Source organism: Peromyscus eremicus, chromosome 2 (assembly GCF_949786415.1).
Source record: "Peromyscus eremicus chromosome 2, PerEre_H2_v1, whole genome shotgun sequence".
Taxonomy (NCBI): domain Eukaryota; kingdom Metazoa; phylum Chordata; class Mammalia; order Rodentia; family Cricetidae; genus Peromyscus; species Peromyscus eremicus.
Genome location: NC_081417.1, coordinates 103,200,872 through 103,219,902, shown reverse-complemented (window position 1 = coordinate 103,219,902; position 19,031 = coordinate 103,200,872). Strand labels below are relative to the sequence as shown.

Here is a 19,031-nt window from a genome sequence, read left to right as displayed (position 1 = left end):
TCTCAACCATACCAAAGCGAAACAAAATGTGTGATTGAGACAGACAGGAGAGAACTTGAGATGTTTGTCAATTGCATCCAAGGTTTTTAAGAGTAAAGCAGTTGCAAGGATTGAGAGAAGCAGCAAGGTAGCCACAGCAGATCTGCTAGGAGTGAAAATGACCACCAGTGCCTGCCTCTGCTCTGTCTTCCTGAGGTCCCTGCCTTCACCCCACATGCTTCCCCTTTCACAGGCACAAGCACATAACTCAAGCTGGGTCAGCCATAGTCTCAATAGCTATGGGTGTATCCAAGTAAAGCTCATTGTTCTATCTGGGTTTCAAGGAATCCAGGTGTGATGGCTATTCTTAGTCATCAACTTGACTACATCTGGAATGAACTACAATCCAGAAACGAAGGGCACACCTGTGAGAGATTTTTTGCTTGAAGTGGGCAAATCCACTTCTAGTACAGACCTTTGAGGTAGAAGGACATACCTTTAATCTGGGCCACACCTTCTGCCTATTAAGAGCCCATAGAAGGACTGAGGAGAAGGAAGCTTTTGCTTTGTGCCTGCTTGCTCTCACCTTTGCTAGCAAGTACATTCTTTCATGGGCATTAGAGCCCACTTTCCACTTCTTCCGGATTCCAGCATCTACTGAAGACTAGCTGAGACATCCAGCCTTGTGGACTGAACAACTTTTGGATTCTTGGACTTTCAGTTCATAGCCCGCCATTGTTCGATTGGTTGGACCATAGCCATTCTGTAAGTTCTGCCTCTCTAGAGAACCCAGGAAAACATCCCCTCTGCTTCCAGATAATGGAAATATCAGAATAAATTCAGAAGACAGATACATGAAGGCATGAGAGATCAGCAACAAAGACAAGTTTGAGAAAAGACAGAGATGACTGTGGGTCAGAGGAATTTTTTCAGCCCATGGACCCTGGTCTCCTCTTTCCTCAACCATTCTCTTCCTCTGAGCTTCAGTGTCCTTGCAATAATTCCCAGTACTCCACTCTCCCCACAACAGAAGAGTTAAGATTAAGAGGTAGAAGTCAGATTGCAAATGACTTTGAAATTAATGATATAAAATATCTCTGATTAGCCATAACAAATAAAGGGCAGAAACTATATAAATAAAACTACAAATTTTACTGAAGATCACAAAAGAAGCCCTGATTGAATGAGGGTCCTACCACGATCCTGGCTAACGATGACTATTATAAAAGTGCCAGTTCTTCTCAAATTAATTAACAGGTTTAATGCATCTCTAATCAAAGGCCAAATGGGATATCTTCTGAAGCTTGAAGTGGCGATTTTAGAGTTGATTAGTGAGGAAAAAATAAAGACGAGACCAGAAATACTATCCCCACCCCCAGGCAGAGTTTCACTCTGTAACACAGGCTGCCTTCATATTCAAGGCAAACCTCCCTCAGATTCCCAAGGGCAGATATTACAGGTGTGAGCTACTACCATTATCTGGTTTGGAACTCAAGGATGACCTTGAACTTCTGATCTTCCTGCTCCACCTCTCAAGCGCTGAGCTCATAGGCCTGTGTCATTATGTATATTTCATGTTACACAAGCACTCTACTGAGCTATATCCACAGTCCGGGAAACCCTTTATCAAGGATTGATGGGGTCCGGAGAGATAGCTTAAGAGTTGAATGAACTTCCAGCTCTTCAGAGGACAAGAGTTTGGTTTCCTGCAACCATTTCTGGCCACTCACAACTACAGTAACTCCAGCTTCAGGGGATTCCACACCCACTCGGGGACTCCACAGACATCTCTACACGTACATGGTATACATATAGAGATAAACACATATAAACATAAAAATGAAACAAAGAAGATACTGTCGAAGAAGGGTGAACACCAAACTCAAAGGATTCAGTGTGCTGCCTCTGAGCTCAGTGGATTGGTTCATAAGTTTTTCCCTTTACCTAAGGGACTTTAGTGTTGCTTTGTTACTTGCAGCCAAGGATGTAGATGCAATGACTTGTTCTACCATAATTAAAAGACATTAAAATATCCAGGCTTGTTGGTGCACATCTTTGATCCCAGCACTTGGTACACACAGATACAGGCAGATCTCTGTGAGTTCAAGGCCAGCCTCATCCTCATAGCAAGTTCCAGGATAGCCAGGACTACGTAGTGCTACTCTGTCTCAAAACAAACAAACACAAAAAAACACATTAAAACAACAGAACGGTAGTAGTATAAATGTTTCAACATATCTTTATAACAGAACAAAGAGCCCTAAGTTGATACTATTCATTATAAAAAGTATGCATTTTACTTAATTCTTTTAAAGATAGGGTCTTACTATATTGTCCTGGCTATCCTTGAACTCTCTGTGTAGACCATGCTGGCCACCAGCTCACAGGGGTTCACCTGCCTCTGCCTCCTAATTGCTGCAATTAAAAAACATATGTTGCCATGCACAGCTAAAATTGATTCCTTTTTTGGTAATTTTATTTTATTTATTTAGGGTGTTTGCGTCTGAATGCAGGCCCAGATGTGCCAGATGCCAGTGTGGCTGTCAGAGAACAACATTCAGGAGTTCTTGTCTTCCACCTCATGGAGCAGGCAGGCTCTCTCTTGCTGTTTCTACTGCCTACAGTGTACTCCAGTCTAGTTGGTCCATGAGCTTCCAGACAGTTGCAGTTTTCCTGTCCCTGCCAACCCCCACCCCATCTTGCCATAAAAGTGCTAGGATTACAGATATGCATGGCTACATCTGTCTCACTGTTTTTGTTTTTTTTTTTTTAAACCCAGGTTCTAAGGATTGAACTCCAGTCAGCAGGATTTTGAGGCTACTGCCTTTATTTGCTAAGCCATCTTCCCAGCCTTAAAATTAATTCCTCGTGTTAAAGCTGAAAAGAGTTCAATGTAAGATAAATATTAAAGCATGTATCTGGAACAAAATCAATGTTTGTCAAGGTGTTGGTTGAAAAACTGGAAGAATATTTGGGGAACTATTTATCTGTTCCTGAGCCGAAGGAAGAATTGTTTAAGAGCAAAATCAATGGACTAAATCACGAAGGAATCAAACCAAAGATTTAACTACATGAAAAATTCAGGTCACTCCTACAGAAACTCAAAAATTGAAAGGTAAATTACATAGCATAGAAATCGTTCAAGATATCTGGCAAAACGTGTGTAGCAGTTTAATCAATAATGTGTGCAGCACTTTAAATCAATAAAGACAACATGGAAACTTCAATGGAAGCGGGTATAACGATGAACTACAGACAAATCTTCAAAGCAGAAATAAGAGTGAGCAATAAATATGGAAAACAATTTGCTTTTTTTGTTTGGGTTTTTCTTGGGGGGGGCTTTTTAAGACAGGGTATTTGAAATCCAGGCTGGTGTCTGTAGCTGGAAGTTTTCCTGTGTCCCACCCGGTCCTCTGCAGTCCAGACAAATCTCTCTCACCCATAGTCTTGCAGCCACTCAGACCCAATTAAACACACAGAGGCTAATACTATTTACAAACTTATGGCCATGGCCTATGGCTCAATTTTCTTGCTAGCTAGCTCTTATAACTAAACTCATCCCACTTCTATTAATCTATATGTTGCCATGTGTTTCATGGCTTTACCTGTGTGCCATTACATGCTGCTCCTTAGATGGTGGGATGGTGTCTCTCTCCTGCCTCCCCTTTCTTCTTCCTGTCTCTCTCCTGGATTTCCTGCCTATCTATAACCTGACTTACCCTAGGCCAAATGGCTTTATTTATCAACCAATCAGAGCAATACATATTCACAGCATACAGAAAGACATCCCACAGCAGGTGTCAAACTCACTATGTCATTGAAGATGGCCTTGAATTTATGAGTCACCTACTTCCGCTTGGGGCTGGTATTACATGCAGACACTACCATGCCCACCCAACAATTTAACAATTTGCTTATCATCTATCTATTATCTATCTATCTATCTATCTATCATCTATTATCTATCTATCTATCTATCTATCTATCTATCTATCTATCTATCTATCATCTATATATCTATCAAGACAGTGTCTCACTAAGTTGCCTTGAGTGGCCTGGAACTTGCTATGTAGACCAGGCTGGCCTTGAACTTATAGAGATCTGTCTTTCTCTGCCTCCCTTGTGCTGGGATTTTACTTTAATAGCTATAAAGTAGTACAAACAAAGTATCAATTCATATCTTATTCTACTAAAAACCAAGTATACTAAAATTTATTTTTAAAAAAATTTAAGGCTGGTGAGGCTGAAGAGAAGACTCAGTGGTTGAAAGCATGTGCTGTTCTTGCAGAGGACCTCAGTTCGCTTCTCAGCACTGACATGCCTGCTCACAACTATCTACAACTCTAGTTTCATGAGATCCAGCAACTTCTCTGCCTTCTTTGGGCACCAGACATGCACATGGTTCACATACATACATCCAGGCAAACACACACATGAAAAAAAAATTAAGGTTGGTGAGTCAGTTACAAAATAAATGCCATTACACACTCCTGTTGAGTACCTAAATTGGTATTTTTTTGTGGTTTTTCGAGACAGGGTTTCTCTGTAGCTTTGGAGTCTGTCCTGGACTAGCTCTGTAGACCAGGCTGGCCTCGAACTCACAAAGATCCACCTGCCTCTGCCTCTCGAGTGCTGGGATTAAAGGCATGCACCACCACCGCCCGGCGGTATTTTTTTAGAAAGTAATTAGCAAGATTTTAATTTTTGTATTTTTTTTTTCAAGACAGGGTTTCTCTGTGTAGCTTTGTGCCTTTCCTGGAACTCACTTGGTAGCCCAGGCTGGCCTCGAACTCACAGAGATCCGCCTGGCTCTGCCTCCTGAGTGCTGGGATTAAAGGCGTGCACCACCACCGCCCGGCTTAATTTTTGTATTTTTATTTATGCGTGGGCATATATGTATGTGTTCATGTGTATGCAAGTGTCTGTGTGTGTGTTCACGTAGAGAGGCTAGAGGTCAATGTCAGTTATCATCTTCAATGGGTGTCTCATTGAACCTAGAGATCAACAATCAGCTAGGTTGGCAGGTTAGCAAGCCACAGCAATTCCCTCTCTTTTCCCCTGTCCACTGCTGGAATTACAGGTACATCCCACCATGCCCAGGTTTTGGACATGTGTGCTGGAGATCTGAACTTAAATCTTCATGCTCGCTCGCCCAGCGAGCACTTTACTGACCAACATCCATACTCTTTAACCTAAATTCCCTACTGTAATAGGTAAACGTATAAATATAGAGCTTGTTCTCAAAATAAGGAAAAACATAAAGCTAACAGCCATGGGTGGGAGGCAGGTGGTGTCGTGCCCCTGGTTCTCCTGTTTGAGGTTTCTGGAACAACTCCTCAGAATCTCTGAGCTAGCTCAAGACTCTTCTGTTATTTCCACAGGCTGATTAACTAATATAATCAACCTGGTTGGGAACGAATATCTATCTTAGTCTGGTTTCTATTGCTGTGATAAGGCATTTGGACCAAAAGCAACTTGGGGAAGGAATGGCTTCTTTTTATCTTAGGACTCTAAGATCTCACTCCATCACTGAGAGAAGTCCGGGCAGGAATTGAAGCAGAGACTGTGGAGGAACACTGCTTACTAAATTGCTGTCGTGGCTTGCTCAGTCTGCTTTTGGATACTACACAAGATCACTTAACCAGGGGTGGCACTGTGGGCTAGGCCTTCCTACATCAATCACTAATCAAGAAAATGACCTACAGACTTGCTTACAGATCGATCTTGTGGAGACATTTTCTCAAGTGAGGCTTTCTCTTCCAGATAACTCTAACTTGTATCAACTTGATGAAAAACTAAGCAAGACAATATCCTTTCTTTTAGCTAGATGAATGTACAGTATGGTTTTGGTAAGAGATACTGTAAATTTGAGTCACTGTAGTTGGTTCTAATATAGGCTTAATGCTTATAGAATTAAAATGGATGAAACAATGGGTTTGAGAGATCCTTCTTGGATGAGAGTTGCTGTGAGATTTTTGTTTTATTATTCACATGTGTTTATGTATCTGCCATGTGAGTGTATTGGTGAACTTATTTAGGCCACTCCACGTAGTTAAAAGGAGATTTATTTAATGGCGTAACTTACAAATTAAGGGATAGGTAGGTTGCGGGGTCTGGGGAAGGTGTATCACAGTCCAGCGGTGTTCTCTGGAGCTCTGCTTTGTCCACCTCAACCATCCAGGGTCCTGGAACCAAGAGAGTGTTCCCCGATCCAGATCTCAGGTCCCCAGGCGCCTCCCTTGGCCCCGCCTTGTAGGCGTGACAGTTGCCGAAGTCTCAATGGGGGTTGGAACTTCCAGAACAAAGCTGGAATGGCTACCCACTACATGAGTGCAAGTGCCCGAGAGGACCAGAAGAAGGTGTTGTAATTCCTGGAGCTGGAATTACAGGTAATTGTGAGCAGTCCCCTGTGGTAGGTAGGAACCAAACTCATGTTCTCTGCAAGAGCAAGAAGCATTCTTAATCTCTGAGCTGTCTCTCTAGCCCTGGGATTTCTTTTTTTTTTTTTTTCCAAGTCAACAAAATTTTATTGGCTGATGAACAATTGCCACACATTCTCTCACAACTCTGCTGTCTCTGCAGAAGGGAGACGTGAGGGAAAGCATGCTGACAGCAAATGAAATCTTGGGTTTAAATTAAGAGAAACTTTCTAGCTTAGCCCTTGGTTAGGAGCACTGACTATGATGCAGCTAAGGATGGTCTTACACCTCTAATCTTCCGACCACCACCTCTACAGTGCCGAGATTACAGGTATTTCTCACCATGCCCAACTAGGATACCATTCTTAGGAAATACAACCTGTTACAATGGACATTTTGCTTGTCTCCCACTTCCAACCAAATTTAGGCTTTCTTCACAAGGAAAGACATGATAGATTGCTTTTACATTCTTTACTCTTAGCACATACAATTTTTTGCTTCCTTTTAGGAAAATTAGCAGATTTGTTTAATTGGTTAATTACTGGTTCCTGAGAGCCCAAAAGGAAAAATTAACCAGCCAAGAAGTATGTATTAGGCTGGGGCTGGAGCTCAGTTGGTACAATGTTTGCTTAGCATGCAGGAAGCCCTGGGCTCCACCACCAGTAATGCAGAAATTGGAATGTGCCATACTCACTCTGCACAGTTTAAGGGTTTAACTGAACTGGAAAAACAAAGGAAGGAGGGAAAGACAGAGTCATGTGCAGAAAAGCTGGGAGCTGGTGGACTGTGCACTCTAATGGAGAAGCATGGCCAGCAGCATCAACAGGAAAACATGGAGAACTCATTTCATCCATCGGACAGGAGGAGGTGGGTTTGTTGTATACAGCAGAAGAAGACCAGGTTAGTTAATTTTGGTAGGTATCTCTGTAGGGGAACAGTCTTAGGCTGTAAACATTCTGGAGGAAGATGCTACAGTCAGAATTTTCTGAACACACTGTACTTAGATGGGAGGAAGGCTCTGGCATCCCTCTGAGCCTCACCCAGGGAAGGTTTTGCCATTTCCATAGGTCTAAGGCACTGAGGTCCTTGACATGTCTGTGCTCATGTCAACAAAACATATCATTCACAGTTTCCTCTGTCCCCCAGCCATGGGGCCCATGCCTATAATCCAAGCACTCGGGAGAAAGAGGCAGGAGGATCAGGAATTCAAGGTCAGTTTCAATAGCATAGTGAGTTTGAGGCCAGCCTAGAATGTATGAGTCTCTGTCTCCCTAAAATTACAAAGACTGTAAGATTAGAATTTGAAGTCAATAACTTACAAAAGTCCTAATAAACACATATGATAAAGATTCTGTGAAGTCTCATTTCACCTTCTAAAATGAAAATCGAAGTTGTACCATCTCTCTTAGAAATGTCCATATAGGGGCTGGAGAGATGGCTCAGAGGTTAAGAGCACTGACTGCTCTTCCAGAGGTCCTGAGTTCAATTCCCAGCAACCACATGGTGGCTCACAACCATCTGTAATGAGATCTGGTGCCCTCTTCTGGTCATACATGCTGTATACAAAATAAATAAATAAATCTTTAAAAAAAAAAAAAAAAAAAAAAAAAAAAAAAAAAAAGAAATGTCCATATAAGCAAGCATGTCAGCACACACTTTTAATCCAGGTGCTCTAGGGAGGCAAAAGCAGGTGGATCTCTGTGAGTTCTAGGCCAGCTCGGGCTACATAGTGAGTCTCTGAGCAAGTGCCCTTCCCAATTAAAAAAAGAAAAAAAAAAAGGAATTTGTGTGTGGAAGAGTGCAGCCTGTTTGGATGTGGAAAGAGGGGTCTGATACAGCATCCTTCACTTGAGGCCATCAGAGACTATAAGGCAGCTGGCAAGCCTTTTCGTACTGGGTTCAGTGTCCAGCAGCTGCCCCCCATTTGCGGTTGCTGGGGCAGTTTGGGAACTGCATCCTCCAATCCTTTCTTGAATTAGTGTCAAGGTGAAGCATGCTTTCATCTGGTGAGCAGCAGTCTCTTCCTCATCCTTGCATACATCATTGGCTGCATGGTTTACAGTCTTTCCCAATGTACTTTCTTCGATGTATATACACACGCCTTTTATTATTTGTTTTCTAATCCGCCTTTTATTATTTGTTTTCTAATCCCTTTGACAGATACAACCAAAGTTTTTGTTCCCTACAGGTCCATTGAGCAACTAGTTGACTGCTAACTATGTTCTGAATGGCACATTTCTTAAATTGCCTGTGACATACATTCTTATGAGTTTTTTAAGTATGCAAATCTTGCTTTGCACAGTAGTGTTGCTTTAGCACAGAATCACATGCAGGGTCCTTCATGAGCAGACTCTCCATCTCTTCACCAGATTCCACAGATACCAAGGTGCTGGAGGACACAAAATGAGTTTATCCACTCAAGAGGCTGAGGGGTAATTTGGTAGGTGACAGCAGATCACCTGGACTCTAGGTCCCAGAGGCTCTAGTCATACGCTTGTTCTAAGTCAATGGGGCTTTAGGATATTGTGGTAGTTTGAATGTAATTGGCCCCCATAAGCTCATAGGGAGTGGTACTAATGGGAAGTGTGGCTTTGTTGAAGTAGGGGTGGCCTTGTTAAAGGAAGTGTGTCACTGTGGGGGCGGGCTTTGAGGTCTCTTTGGCTTAAGCTTTGCTCAGTGTCACTGTTCATTTCCTGTTGCCTTCTGATCAACATGTAGTCAGCGCCATGTCTGCCTGCATGCCACCATGCTTGCTGCCATGATAATAGACTGAACCTCTGAACTGTAAACTACCGCCTCAGTGAAATGTTTTCCTTTTTAAGAGTTGCCGTGGTCCAGAGACAGCTGACCTGAGCTCATGGGAGCTCACAGACTCTGGACTGACCGCTAGGGAGCCTACATGGGACCGACCTAGGCCCTCTACATGTGTGTGACCGTGGAGTAGCTTGGTCTGTTTGTAGGGTTCCTACCAGTGGGATCAGGACCTGTCTCTGGCACTTGAACTGGCTTTTGGAAACCTATTCCCCATGTTGGATTACCTTGCCCAGCCTTGATGCAGGGGAGGAGCTTGGTCCTGTCTCAACTTGGCATGCCTTTCTTTGTTGATGCTCATGAGAGGTAGAGAGCAAATTGTTGTACAAAGTCAGAACAGGAGCTCAATCAGAGCTCAGGCAAGAGCTGATACAAAGGCCATGAAGGAATGCTACCTACCGGCTTGCACATCATGGCTTGCTCAGCCTGTTTTCTTACAGAACCCAGGACCACCAGCCCAGGGATGGTACCACCCACAACGGGATGAGCCCTCCCCCTACCAATCACTAATTAAAAAAATGACCTATAGCTGGATCTTATGGAGGCATTTTCTCAGTTGAGGTTCCCTCCTTTCAGATGACTCTAGCTTGTGTCAAGTTACACAAAAATATCCAGCCCAGCCACTATGCTCTGTAACAAGGGGTTCTTCCTTATTATGGTTCGGTCAGAACAAGGCCTAGATGTGATAGAAGCAGACAATAGAAAGTCTTTCTAGTGGGGCCAGAGAGATGGCTCAGTGGTTGTCAGCATCAGGCAGCTCACAACTGCCCAAGGTCACTCCCTCAGGAAACGGAGATGTCAAAAGAGCCATTCTGTCAGATAATTTCTACTTCCCTTCTCTTTCCTCTGTCTGACTCAACAACAACAACAACAACAACACTGTAATTAACTTGCTTGCTATCAGCTACCTTCAAAGAACGGACACAACCTATCCTAGAACTTTTTTAGAGTGTTTATTGGGAGGCTAGCTGGCTGGAAGGGCATTTTCCAAGTGACTACCCTTGCAGCACTCCCAGATTTTGAGATGCTTTTCTTTCTCAACATTTGCAGAAGAACCCAACTTGAAGTTATTATTACTACTAGTAACGGTAGTGTGTGTATGTGAATGTGTGTATGTGAATGTGTGTGTGTGTGTGTGTGTGCGTGTGTGTGTGTGTGTGTGTCTGTGTGGGTGTAGGCATGTGTTAATCCCCACTGATCAAGAATAAGACACTACCACCATTTAAAGCCAAATTTGAAGCAAGCTCTAATTAAATACCGGCCAGGTGGATGGGCTCTGGCCAGATCCATGCCTAGGTTCCTGGGAAATGGCCCAGAATCACAGTTTGTAGTGGCTTAGGAAGGAAAACCTATAACTTATTGCATTTCCCATCAGGTCCACTCAGGGGCAAGCATACATCCTGACTGTATCTCCCTTCTGTGAGCCAACTGCCCATATGTGGTCAAGCACATCTGTGTAGATGGGGCAAACAAACTTGTTTAGGGGAATGAAAACCATGTGGCTTGTTATCTCCCGTAAACGATAGCCTCCAGCATTTCAGGAACTCTCTGTCCTTGGGCAAGGGGCTTGCAGGTCAGAGGCATTCTTATTTCATGGATCTCTTAGGCGTGGTAATTAAAACGTAAAGTGTAACTTTGGCTCTCACACGTACATGAGGAGATCCGAGGTCAACTTTGTGGTGTTGGTTCTCACTGTTCACCTTTAGGTGGGTTCAGGGGGTGAAACTCAGGTTGCCTGGCAAGCATCTTTACTTGCTTAGCCATCTGGCAGAAGGACTTGTCAGCACTAAAATCAGGACAATGGTCACCCAAGAACATTGCTATTTATTAGCTGTAAGACCTTCTGTTCATTATTTCACTTCTCAGTGACTTAGACTGCCCAGGCATAAAATGGAGACTACTTTCCCAGCCTCATGAAAGGATTACTGGGTTTTTAAAACAAGTAAAGTGCTTATAACTGGGTCTGGCATATATGAACATTCGTTACGTGAAAAAAATTAAGAAAGATATAGTTTTCCTCTGTGCCTAACCTTAGTGTTCATGGAATGCTTTCATTTTCTGCCACTATCTTAAGGGTTTACAAAAGTGAATTCCTCACTTATCAATGTGAATGAAAGTTCCTGGGGGGAAAATGCAGATTACATTGAACCTTGCTTAATGCTGATTAGATGTTTAGAATGCGAATGATTGTGGCAAGGTTGTGGTGTTGCAAGCCCTGAGCCCAATAACAATTTGTTTGGGGCTATCTTTAGCCCCACCTCACTCCTCCTTGCCAGCCATTTATTGCCTCTCTACACCTGTGTGACTATGGGGAAATCCTTTGGACTGTACAGAGCACAAGCTCCCACCACCCAAATAGCTAAGAATGTGGTCAGACAGCTGCTGAGGGTTACCTATAGCTGAGATTCCCTGGCTTTTCTGGAATTTACCTCCTGGATGTTTCTACCAATGCCTTTCAAAAGTGTCTTGGTTTGTGATTTTTTTTTCCCTTGTTCTGTGACTTTAAAAACTTCAAGGTCGATGTCCCAGCTGACAGCAAAGAGGGAAGAGACCCTGAGTGCTGGCCCCGCCTCTTCTCTTAGCCACTGGGTTCATGCTCACACTCTATAGAAAGAAAAAGAGGCCTGGATTAGTTATTCTCTACCTACACCCTCTCAGCTGACAGCTCTCACCTTTCATACAGTCCTTCATAGCTTGAAGCTCTTTTTGACTTCCCACCCCACCTGAGATAGGCTCTCTCTATGTAGCCTTGGGTATTTTATTTGTTTGTTCATTTTTTTTTTTGAGTAAAACCAAAACTTATTCTAAGCCACAGTCATCCTAGGATCCCCCCTGCCATATAGCCTCCCTGGTTCTGTGGGTTGCAGTCTGATTGTTCTTTGCTTTATGTCTAGAATCCACTTATGAGTGAGTACATACCATGTTTGTCCTTCTGGGTTTGGGTTACCTCACTCAGGATGATATTTTCTAGTTCCATCCATTTGCCTGCAAATTTCATGCTGTCATTGTTTTTCTCTGCTGAGTAGTACTCCATTGTGTATATGTACCACATTTTCTTAATCCATTCTTCAGTTGACGGGCATCTAGATTGTTTCCACGTTCTGGCTATTACAGATAGTGCTGCTATAAACATAGTTGAGCATGTTTCTTTGTGGTATGATTGAGCATTCCTTGGGTATATGCCCAAGAGTGGTATGGCTGGGTCTTGAGGTAGATTGATTCCTAATTTTCTGAGAAACCGCCATACTGATTTCCACAGTGGTTGTACAAGTTTGCACTCCCACCAACAGTGGAGGAGTGTTCCCTTTAGCCTTGGGTATTTTAGAACTCACTATGTAGACCAGGCTAAGCTCGAACTCACAGAGATCTGCTTGCCTCTGCCTCCCAAGTGCTGACATTTAGACATGCACAACTAGATCTTGCTGGTTTTGACTGAACCCAAAATCTACAGTAGGATGCTTCAGCAGAACGAATCCCACAGAAACATAAACATTCTTCAAATAACAAAATCTCTAGGTTTTTCTTGAGCCCCAGAAAGAGATCAACAAACCCAAAATTCATCTTAAAACCCCCTTTCTTTTCCCATTGACTGCATGATTCAGTGAGGTAGCCTTAGTTCCTGCTAGATTCTTAGGCCATCTCAGTATACCCTTTAAGCCTAAAGGCATTTGTTCCTACTCACTTTCCCTACATCCTTGGCCTTTTTGTTATGTAATAGATTTGGTGTTTTGGTTAAATTGTTTTTTGTGAAAATAGTCTTTTGGTGCTGGGCTTGAAAGTTGAGCCCACTCCACCCTCCCCTAGGTAAACTTATGCTCTACTATAGAAGCACTTAATGTATGATCCCTAGCAGCTTCGCCTCCTCCCCCCACCCCACCCCACCCCAACCCCTGACAGGGTTTCTCTGTGTAACAGCTCTGGCTGTCCTGGAGCTCACTCTGCAGACCAGGCAGGTCTCCAACTCACAGAGATCCTCCTGCTTCTGCCTCTGAGTGAGTGCTGGAATTAAAGGCGTGTGCAACCACTGTGTAGCTCCAAGTAGCTCTCTTAATAGTATTTTTTTTTTTTTTTTGAGTCTATGTAGTCCCTGGCTGTCCTGGAACTTGCTATGCAGGCCAGGTGGACTTGGAACTCAGATATCTGCCTGCTTCAGTCTCCCAAGCTGGGATTAAAGATCTGTGCCACCTCACCCAATCTCTCTTAATATTATTAAATTCCACATCTGAGCTCTCCTCTTTGAACTTGAAATATAGCAATACAGCACTTGTGTGGTGATAGATTGTGTACCCTAACAAACCTTGCCTGAGGATCAGAAAGCAGAGTAAGCCACAGCCACCACCTATTACCTCACCAACTCCACAAATCCTCTGACTGAAATCCTCTGAGTCCTCTCCGGAAAGGGTCTCAGTTGAACTGCATTTTTCCTATCTCCTCATGCCTTATATACCTTTCTCTGCCCAGCCATGTCAATTCCTGGGATTAAAGATGTGTGCCACCACTGCCTGGCTTTGTTTCCAGTGTGGCCTTGAGGTCACAGAGATCCAGAACGGATCTCTGCCGCCCAAGTGATAGGATTAAGGGTGTGTGCCACCACTGTCTGGCCTCTATGTCTAATCTAGTGGCTGGCTCTGTCCTCTGATCCTCAGGCAAGCTTTACTAGAGTACACAATATATCACCACACACTTAACATACTGGGCAGTTGAAATGGGACAATCCTATCTGAGATACACTACAGCTGCATACACACTGAACTTCCAAGATGGTGTGGAAGGGGAACATCAAATGAATCCTTAACAATGTTTATCCTGCTGAGTTAATCAGCCAGAGTGCCATTCATTTCTGATGCTTCTGCTCAGGATTTGTCCATCCACTGACCTCTACCCTACTCCTAGATTATACATTTGTTCTCACCATGCTGTGTTTGGACTAAGCTGCACACCAGCCCAAGAAAGACTTCATTGTAATAGTCCCTGTACCTTTTATGATGATCCTGAATAGTCTTCCAAACATAACTAAAAAAAAATAATCATTGAAGGCCATGCATAGTGGCCTTTAATCCCTGCACTCAGGAGGCAGGAACAAGTGGCTCTCCCTGAAGGCCAGTCTCCTCTAACAGCAAGTTCCAGGCCAGCCCGGTCTACATAGCGAAATGCTGCCTCAACAAAACAAAAGATACAAAATGTCTCCTTAAACCCAAATTGTTTTTTAGCCTGTTTGGCTGGTCAGAGGTTACCCACATCTTTCCCATACCAGTGATATGATTCTAGGAACAAGTTGTTCTTTGCCTTAGTTCTATTACTATGAAGAGACACCATGACCAATGCAACTCCTATAAAATTAAATTAAAAACAAGAGAAAAGTAATTAATGCACTGACTTCCTTCTTTGCCCCTTTCTTCTCACCACCCCCTCCTTTTGTGTCAAGGTCTCATTGTATAACCTGGAGTATCCTCAAAATCGCAATCCCCATTCCCAGTCTCCTTGGTGTGGAGATTATTGTGAAAAGTTTTTTTGTTGTTGTTGTTTTGGTTTTGGTTTTTGTTTTTTGGTTTTTCGAGACAGGGTTTCTCTGTGTAGCTTTGCACCTTTCCTGGAACTCGCTTTGTAGACCAGGCTGGCCTCGAACTCACAGAAATCCGCCTGCCTCTGCCTCCCAAGTGCTGGGATTAAAGGCATGAGCCACCACCGCCCGGCCATGAAAAGTTTTTTTTATTTTTCATTTTTTAATTTTCATCCTGAAAATGGCTTTTCAGTGACTAGTAACTGCAAGCTGTCAAGACTCAGGAAGGCCAGACTTCTATCCTAATTTCCTTTCTTCCTTTTTAAAACAATTGTGTGTGTGTGTGTGTGTGTGTGTGTGTGTGTGTGTGTGACAGTGCGTAGGTGCTTGCCGAGGCCAGAACACAGCGTCAGATACCACATGCCCTGGAGCTGCAGTTCCAGAGCTGTTAGCCACCTGATCTGGAACTGAGAACTAAACTCTGCTTGTCTGGAAGAGCAGCCACCTCTCCAGCCCTCATTACGACTTCAAAAAGGATGTGTATCCACAGAAAGAAAACAAACAAGCATAGAAACTGATGTGTGGCTTTTAAAAATACTGCTTTCGGGCCGGGCAGATGGCTCTGTGGGTAGAAGCACTTCCTGTGCAAGAACCAGCATCTGTGCTGCTTCAGGTGTGTCAGCCCGACACAGGTCAGGGTCATCTGGGAAGAGAGACCCCTGACTGAAAAAGCGCCCCATCCCATTGTCCACTACGCAAGAATGTGTATGTGGGGGGCATTTTCTGGATTGATGTGGTAGGGCCCAGCCCACAGTGGGTGGTGCCTCTGCCATGCAGGCTGAGCAAACAGTGTTCCTCCACGTTTTCTGCTTTAATTCCTGCCTGGAGTTCCTGACATGACTTCAGTCAAGGATGGACCGTGGTGTGGAAGTGTACGTCAAAATGTTTTTCCTCCCCCTAAGTTGCTTTGGGTCATGATGTGTTATCACACCAATAGAGAGCAAACTAAGACCCGGTCGCAGTTCAAACCCCGGAATTCCCATTAAAAAGATGGACATGTCTGTAACAGTAGCATTGGGGGTGGCAAAGGTGGTTGGATCCCGGGAAGCTGCTATCATTTAGCCTCGCTGAAACCCAAATAAAAGACTCTGTTTCAAGGTGTTAAGGTGGAAACCAGTAAGGGAAGAAAACACACACACACACACACACACACACACACACACACACACACACACACACAGCAGAAACAAGCCCTGGAAACACTTTTCTATTTTTATAATAAAATACGATGTCTAAAATGTGTTATTTTAGGAATGTCTGCTCCTAAACCCTGCCAGTTGGAGACAAACCTCTCATGTCAAACCTTCCCTTTTGAAACATGGTTGGCTCAAAACTGCTGCTGCTCCCAGACTTGCCAAATGCTTCTTATACCAAAAAGTTAAATCATTTTATCTTTGACATTGAGGAGTAGGTTAGCCAAGTTATATTTGATTCAATGCTTTTATGGGGGGGGACCCTGCTAAGATTGATTTACTATTATTTTGTAGCATTTTCACATATTTACATTGGAGTTCAATGAACTCTTGACTCCAAACATGTATAACTCAGTAAAAAGAAGTCTCAACAATTATCTGCCAAGGTCTCTACTTATAAAAGACAAAGCAGCTTTTGAAATGACCAATGTGGTAAAAAAAAAAAAAAAAAAAAAAAAAAAAAAAAAAAAAAAACAAAACTAGAGCAGAGTGGAGAAATGAGGTTAAGGACTACTGCTGAGAGCAAAACCAGAGTTAAAAGTCTTCTCACTCAGGGGCTGAAGTGATGACTCAGGGGTTAAGAGCACTGGCTGCTGTTGTAGAGGACCTGGGTTCAGTTCCCTACATCCACATCGTAGATCACAATCATTTGTAACTTCCGTTCCAGTAGGTCTGTGGGCACCAGGGATGTACATGGTACACATATCTACATGCAGGCAAAACACTTATACACATAAGATAAATCTAAAAAATAGAAAAAAAGGAGTGTTCTAATTTATCCCAACTAGAAAAAGCAGGACCATTGGCCCTTACCCTAGTCATTGTGGGTTAATTAGATGGAAATTTAATTTGTTTGATGAACATCCTTCCTTCTCTATTCTTTTTTTTTTTTTTTTTTTTTGGTTTTTCAAGACAGGGTTTCTCTGTGTAGCTTTGCGCCTTTCCTGGAACTCACTTGGTAGTCCAGGCTGGCCTGGAACTCACAGAGATCCACCTGGTTCTGCCTCCCGAGTGCTGGGATTAAAGGCGTGTGCCACCACCGCCCGGCTCCTTCTCTATTTTTAAATTGTGAAGTTCTCGTTATTTAACAAGAAGTTATCCCAGGAAATCTGTCATTTTCAGGAACCCCCATCCTCCTGTCCTGGAACTTACTCTGTAGCCCAGGCTGGCCTCGAACTCACAGAGATCCATCTGGCTCTGCCTCCCAGGTGCTGGGATTAAAGGCGTGTGCCACCACCACCTGGCCCCATCCTCCTTTTTGAGATAGAGTCTTACTATAGAGCCCAGGCTGGCACTGATCCTCCTGTCTTACCTTCTAGATAACTACTGGGATTATAATCACAGGTCACTTTCTGTCTTAGTTACTGTTTGTTGTTGTAATACAATGTCTCAATAAAAGCAATTTAAAGAAAGAAGGGTTTATTTGGGTTTACAGTTTGAGAGCAGAGACCATCATGACAGAGAAATCATGGCGGCAGGAGCTTGAAGCAGCTGGTTACATTGTATCTATAGTCGGGAAGCAGAAAGAGGTGAAAGTTAGTGCCCAGCTGGCGTTCCCCTTTCCTTCAGTCTACCCGCCTATGGGATGGTGCCCCTCACAGTTCAGGTGAATCTTGACACTTCAATGAACCTCATTTATATAATCCTTTGCAGTCTGCCCAGAAGCTTGTCTCCTAGCTGATGCTAGACCCTGTCAAATTGACAATCACTATTAACCATCACAATCACTATTCCCAGCCTGAGGAATCTACAATGAAAGCATTTGCAATTTTTCAAAAAATTATTAGATTTATTTTACTTGAGTGTTTGGCCTGCATGCATGTATGTGTACCCCATGCATGCCTGTTGGATCCTGTGGAACTGGAGTTACAGATGGTTGTGAGCCACCGTGTGGGTGTTGGGAATGGAATCCAGGTCTTCTGCAAGAGTAATGAGTCCTCTTAACCACTGAGCCATCTCTCCAGTCCTGTAAGTTTTTTTTTTTTTTTTTTTTTTAACACATTGCTATCTAACAGATTTTCATATTTCTTTATATAATTTCTAGTTCCAATCTCTTTCGCCTTCCCTTTTTTTCTTGTATTTACCCCTCTTTTTTTTTCATTGTAATGAGTTATTTTTAACAAAAGGATCAGTGAGATAATTGTGTTTATCATTAAGGATCAAGACACAAAGTTGGGTTGGGGATTTAGCTCAGTGGTAGAGCGCTTGCCTAGCAAGCACAAGGCCCTGGGTTCAGTCCTCAGCTCCAGAGGGGGGAAAAAAGACACCAAGTCTGCTAAAGTTCTATACACATGTGGGTGAATTGTAAAACTGGGTGGGGTGGAGAGGAGACAAGATAATACACATCATTATTCTGAGTGATCCCCAGTACTTCATTCTAACACCTGAATTGAGAACTGATAACGGTCTTATCACAGTATGGTTGGGCAGAATGCGAACATGTCTCAGTTTATCCATTGTTATGGGGCTGGGAGAGCAAGAGGCTACACTCAGCCAGTGTTAGGATGCTCTACTCACACAGAATGGATGCTGAAGGTGGTCAGTGCTATTGCTGGCTGCCTCCTAGTCCTTGACCCATAGATCCTGTGCTTTTCTTGGTCATCAATTATAAGCTTGTTGGTCTAATACAGGTATGGACCTGTTGATGGATTATTTCAAGGTCTCTTTGGCTTTTGTTCACTAAGGTTTGAATTTCTACAGGACCTTTTATATTTTGATTTTCTCAGAAGACATCACTTATCCTCCTGACAACATACATTCTGTAATTGTAGGTGCTCAAATGCTTGCTCTGTCTCTCAGCATCACCCCGTACAGACCTAACATTTGTGTACAGTTGGAAGATGCCATGTTGGGAAGGACAATATTTATTTCTCTTTCAGTCAGCACTGCTTTACCCAAATTGTCTTTCTGGGCTAAGAGTGTAGCTAAGTGGTAGATAACTTGCTCACTGCAGGCAAGACTCTGCCTTTTTAAATTTAAATTTAAATTTTTTTTTTTTTTTTTTTTTTTTTAGGGCCTTACTATGCATCCCAGCTGGCCTGGAGCTCACTATGTAGACTAGGCTGACCT

At 43.2% G+C, this 19,031-nt stretch overlaps 1 pseudogene; it reads right to left on the bottom strand.

Annotated features, from left to right (window-relative positions):
* LOC131904802 (LYR motif-containing protein 4-like) overlaps nt 1–18,809 on the bottom strand; it is a 53,240-nt pseudogene extending 34,431 nt beyond the window's left edge.
* Nucleotides 18,810–19,031: the final 222 nt, after the last annotated feature.